Source organism: Tupaia chinensis, unplaced genomic scaffold, assembly GCF_000334495.1.
Source record: "Tupaia chinensis unplaced genomic scaffold, TupChi_1.0 Scaffold000604_1, whole genome shotgun sequence".
Classification (NCBI taxonomy): domain Eukaryota; kingdom Metazoa; phylum Chordata; class Mammalia; order Scandentia; family Tupaiidae; genus Tupaia; species Tupaia belangeri.
In genome coordinates, this window is record NW_006160122.1 from 2403932 (window position 1) to 2410463 (window position 6532).

Here is a 6532-nt window from a genome sequence, read left to right on the forward strand (position 1 = left end):
TTTATCATGCTGATAATAAGGAGATGAAAGAGGCACATTATTACAATGAGAGAATTGCTCATTTCAGGCCTGGTGCTGGAAGCTGGGGTCTGCAGTGTGTATTACTCAATAAGAGCAATTCTGATATGAAAAGCAAGTTTACTGAGGCACCACTGTGTCTTATTTGATTGGAATGAATAATATATGGAGCTGCCGGGCGGGCGGGCGGCTGCCGGCCGGGGGAGGGGAGGGTTGCGTGGAGAGGAGCACTTGGGGATAGACGGAGAAATAATTTATCAAAGGATGTGTTTTATGGCCTGAAAATAAAGTTAAGATAACCACTGTTTATTAGAATCATTATTTCGGAAATCTGTATTCTGGAAATCTTAAACATGTGCCGGCTTACGCACGGGAAGAATCTTGATCCGTTCGACTGGTAGAGATGCCTCATAATTATCTATTTGCACAGAGGGGCTGAGTGAATTTGACACCCGGCTGATTCCTGCCACATTCTCCACTGGCAACTTTCATTATTGCTTTGCGTCAAGCCAACTTCATCAAGCGGGAACCTTAAAACTCTGGTCTTTCTGGTGGTGAGATGATGCAGTGTCATCAAGCATGAAGATCAAGCATGAACCACCTCTAATGGTCACCCCTACCCTAGACCTACAGCCGTCCCTGTGCCCACAGCTGTCCTCTCCTTAGAGTGGAAGGGGTTCTCGCCAAGGCCTAGAACTAATCCTTCTCATCCCTCCTTAGCTGCTCTGATCCCTCTTCAGGGTCTTTAACAGCCTCCTTTCTGTTATTCTTTTAATTTGCCAGAGGGTAAGTGGCCTCTGCAGAGAGAGACAGAGAGACAGTGGCAAACGGCTCCTTTCTCTCAGCCTATGAACAGGGTCAAATCTCTCCCATGCCAGTAAGATATCTTCCTTAACCTTGCCCCTCCCTCCAGCTCTCACCTGTTACTTTCTTAATTTCTCATCCAGGGTCTCATAAGAACGGAACACACTGCCCCACCAACTCACCCTTCAGTTCATGTCCTCTTGACTCTCGTGCTCAACAATCCAATGGGACCACCACAGCCAGGCCACATATGCGCTGCTAGTTACCAACCCACGGGCGCCTAGCCCACACCGAGCTTGACCTCGGAGCTGCATTGGCCCCCATTATTCCAGGACACAGCTCAGGGCTGGTTCTCCTCCTGCCTAACTCCCTCTTTCTCCTCTGATTCCTCCCCTGGGAACTCTTCCCGCCCTCCCTGAAGATGGTGGTGTTCAACAGCACTTGCTGCCCACCCTCCCCTGCTCAGGCCTGTCTGCTGGGCAGCAGCATCCACGGCAGTAATCAGAACTACCACACTGCAGCTGCAGACTGGCGACCGCCTGGGAGTAATCGGCCTGTAATCCAGCCTCCTTCTTGTGGTGCACACCCGTATATCCAACTGCTGCCTCGAACTCAACAGGTGAAAAATTTAACAACCGTCACAACATACACATACACCCTGCTCCTCCTGCTCTTCCTGCTTTCTCTGCCTCGAATAGCAGCCATCCAAGCTGACGTGTGGCCCAGCTTTCCTCAATACCTCCATTCCCTCACATCCCCTTACAATATAGCATCAGGTCCTACAGATACCTTTTATTATTATTATTATTATTATTATTATTATTATTATCTATGTATTTATTTACTTATTTTGAGAGATTTTTGCTCTAGGCTGTATATGCTCACCAGAGAAACAGAAAGTGAGAAATCACCCCGCAGTGGGGATGGTCACCACAATCTCTTCTCCTCCATTCTCCTCTCAGGACTTTGGGCTCGTGTGCACATGCACCTGGCATGAATTTCAAGTCACTGGGTCTGTTATGTTTTGGGGTTTTTTTTATAAGTTATACTTTATTTCTTTCATGAAAGAAAGTGCAACTACATAACAAAGAGACCTGCAGAGAGAGAAGAACCCTAGACAGGATCTTAACACTCCATGATTCCCTTTCCCCAGTCCTTCAGCTAGTCAGGATCTTGGGTGTGCATGCACCCTGTGTGTTTTCAGGTCAACACGGGGATCCAAGCCTGCAGTCATCCACGTGACTTCCAGCTCAGAAGTTCAGTGCGCTGCTGCCTGCACCACTGAGGCTAGGCCCGGGTCCTGTGGATTTCTTTTTATTTATTTAGAAAGCATATAGATGTACAGTTGTTTCTTTTCCTTTCTTTTTAATTTCCAGAGCATGTGCTCAGTAGAGAGAGACAGAGGGAGACAGATAACATGCCCCCTGTGAGGTATGGTCATGCCATGATCCCTTCTCATCCATTTCTCCATCCCATCAGGATCCTGCGCATGCACACACATACTCCAGTGTGTTTTTCTTCAAGCCACTAAGTCCTGGACTCAAACTGCAGTTGGCCATGGGTGATTCAGCTTTCTTACCCACCAGGCTTGGAGCTGGCCCCATCTAATGCTATTTCTTATTATAAATAGAGCAGACATCAATTTAAAAACTGATGATCAAACTACACAGAAATGGACAGAGGAGATATAAATCATCTTAACTTCTTCCATCCATAGATGATCTTCGTTAACATTTTGATGTAAACACATGTAACTTTTTGTAAGAATTCTTATGGTGAGTGCCTACTACCTACCAGTTATTATGTTAGGTACATATATGCACATCTCTCTTTTTTTGTATGAAAAAAACGGGATCTAGACATACACATATCTTTAATTTAACAAAAAAATTCAGTTTCAAGAAATAGAGAGCTACATACACCATTTAAATAATTATATAGTATTCCCCTGAGTGACTATAGCATAATTTACTTAATTAATAAGATGCTACTGATGGATATTTAAGTTGTATCCAAAAGTGACATTACAAACAATTTGCAATCAGCATCCTTATAGGTAAATCTTTTTTCATTTGCTCAGTTATTACTTTATAATAAATTCCTGGAAATAGAATTGTGGGGTCAAAGTATGCCCATTTTTAAGCCTTTTGATAACTATTTTTTAAAAATTATTTATTTTAATTTTATTCATTTATTATTATTCAATTTGACCAGTGAGAGATGCAGAGAGAGAGGGAGAGTGAGAAAACAAATCACCAAGGGACCAGCAGTTGGCATAATGGCTATGATGCAGTGGACTCTCATGTAGTTGACTGTGGTTCATGTCCCAAACCCGGTGCCTTAAATTCACACCAGGTGCGTGTGCATGTGTGCCCAAGATCCCAAGAAGAGAATGGAGGAGAAGGGATTATGGCATGGCCATTCCCTCGGGGGGATGAGTTCTCGCTTTCTGTCTTTCTGTCTCTCTCTTTTTGGCGAGTGCACACACCCTATAGCAAGAACCTCTCAAAAAATAATAATAATAAAACAGAAAGAAAGTCACCAAGTCTGTGACTCAAACCATGCTTAGCCATCTGAGAGTCCAGCCCCTTAGCCACCACACCACCTGCTGGAGAAATATAGTCAAAGTGTTAAATGAAAAACAATTTCAACCAAGAATACTATACCCAGCAAAATTATTCTTCATATGGGAAAAAAAAGATAAAAACATTCCTGGATAAACAAAACCTGAAAGAATTTACCAACTCCAGACCAGCTCTTCAAGAGGTTCTGAAGGGAACCAGAAAAACTAAAAGGTCAGACAGATGGTTATAAGAGAACAAAAAACAACCAAGAAAATGAGAGAAACAAGTCTGGAAATATCAATAATAACACTAAATGTTAATGGATTAAAATTTCCAATTAAGAGACACAGACCAGCTGAATGGATAAAAAGAAACAGAAACCCTCTATCTGTTACCTACAAGAAACACAACTTATAGATAAAGACATACATAGACTAAGAGTGAAGGGCTGGAAAAAGATATTTCATGCAAATGGAAATCAAAAAAGGGCTGGTCTTGCTATACTGATTTCAGACAAAATAGGCTTCAAGACAAAGACTGAAAGAAGAGACAAAGAAGAGCATTACATAATAGTAAATTGGCTACTTCATCAAGAAAACATAACACTTACAAATATCTACGCACCCAACTCAGGAGCACCTGAATAAGTGAAGGAAAGACTGTTGGAGCTAAAAGGAGAGATAGGGTGCAACATTATAATTGTTGGGGATCTCAACACCCCATTATCTCCTTTAGACATATCTTCTATACAAAAAATAAGCAGAGAGATACAAGACCTAAATGATACTATAAATCAAATGGGCTTGACCAACATCAATAGAACTTTCCATCCTAAGACCACAAAATAAACATTTTTCTCATCCTGGCATGGAACCTTTTCAAAGACTGACCATATGATAGGACACAAATCAAGCCTTTACAGATTCAAAGGCTTAGAAACTATATCCATCTTCTCTGACCATGATGGAATTAAACTCGATATTAATTTCAAAAAACACCCTCAAAAATACACAAACACATGGAAACTAAACAACCTACTTCTGAATGACTTCTTAACTACTGAAGAAATTAAGTCTGAAATCAAAAAATTTATGGAAACAAATGATAATGAGCACACAAGTTTCCATAATCTAGGGTATATGGCAAAAGCAGTGATAAGAGGGAAATTCATAGCAATTAGTGAGCATAAGAAAAAGATGGAAAGGTGGCAAATAGACAATCTAACATCATGCCTCAGGGAATTGGAAAAACAACAACAGCAACAAAAATGCCAGGAGAAAACAAATCATAAATATTTGAGCAGAAATAAATTAAAGAGAAAATAAACTAACTATACTGAAAATAAATTAAAGCAAAAGCTGGTTCTTCGAAAAGGTTAACAAGATTGACATACTATTAACTAGACTGATAAAGAAAGAAAGAAACCAGATAAATCAAATACATAATGAAACAGGCAACATTACAAAAGACACGATAGAAATACAAAAGATCATTAGAGGATACTATGAGCAATTATATGCCAACGGAAAAAAGAGAACATGGAGGAGATGGACAAATTCCTGGATGAAGTTTCTGCACAGTAAAGGACACAGTAATTAGTGTGAGTCGACAACCCTCAGAATGGGAGAATATTTTTGTAAAATATGCCTCAGATAAGGGACTGATAACCAGAATACAAAGGGAACTCGAGCAGCTTACCTGAAAAAAAAAAAGGTCTAACCCAATTAAAAGAAGGGAAAATGAGCTGAACAAAAACTTCTCTAAGGAAGACATACAAAGAGCCAAAAAGCATATGAGGAAATGCTCAACATCCTTAATCATAAGGGAAATGCAAATTAAAAGCACAATGAGATACCACCTAACCCCTGTCAGAATGGCGAACATTAAAAATACAAAAAGTGAAAAGTTTTGGCGGGGTTGTGGTGAAAGGGGACCTCTCCTGCACTGTTGGTGGGAAAGTAAACTGGTTCAGCCACTGTGGAAAACAATATGGAGGTTCCTCAAAGATCTACAAATAGAACTATCATTTGATCCAGCAATGCCACTTCTGAATATCTACCCAAAGGACAGGAGAATGCATAGTCGGAAAAGCGCTTGCACATCAACGTTTATCACAGCATTATTCTGATCACTAAGACATGGAACCAACCCAAATGTCCATAAACAGATGAATGGATGGAAAAAGTGTGGCACACACACTCTATGAAATACTATTCAGCCATAAAAAACAAGACCTTGGCATTTGATAGAAAATGGTCAAATATGAAGGATCTATTACTGAGTGAAGGAGGTCAGGATATGAAAGAAAGATATTGTATGTATCTTTATGTAGTAAAGTATATTGTATATACTTAATATTTACTGACTATCTGCACTTTATGGTAAAGATTAAAATATTGGAGGGCATAAAAGCAGTGAAAGTAGTTAGGGATGGTGAAGACAGTATGGAATGAGGGGGAGGGAGAAGGGAAGAGTATAGAGAAGGATAGCAAGAGAACAAACAGAGAGGCATGACATTAGTGGGACTCAAGAAATGATTTATTTCCTGTTGATGATAACATGTATAGTATTCTCAACTGGACTGCTCTGAGAAGCATTTCATGTTGGGTAAATTCTCTTTACAAGCCAATAATATATAGTGATTGCATGGTTTTTTGTTTTGTTTTGTTTTGTTTTGTTCATTTGTTGGAGAGGTTTTTGCTATAGGACGCATGAGCTCACCAGACAGACAGAGAGAGACAGAGAGACAGAAAGCGAGAAAGCACCCCCCGGGTGGATGGCCATGCTACAATCATTTCTCCATTCTCCTCTCGGGATCTTGGGCATGCACACACACGCACCCGACGTGAGTTTAAGCCACCATGTCTGGGACTTAAACTGTGGTCGACTACATGGGAGTCGAGCGACATAGCCATTATGCCAACTGCTGGTCCTGTGATTGCATGTTTAAAAAAAAATCATGAGAATATGGGGGCTGGCATGTGGCATGGTGGTTATGGGCACTGGACTCCCACATGGCTGACCATGACTTGTGTCCCGGACCTAGCAGCTTGCTTTTTCACTTTCCCTCTCTCTTTCTCTTACTCTGTCCCTCTCTGGTCAAATTAAAATAAATAAATAAAGTTAAATAAAATAATTATTTTTTT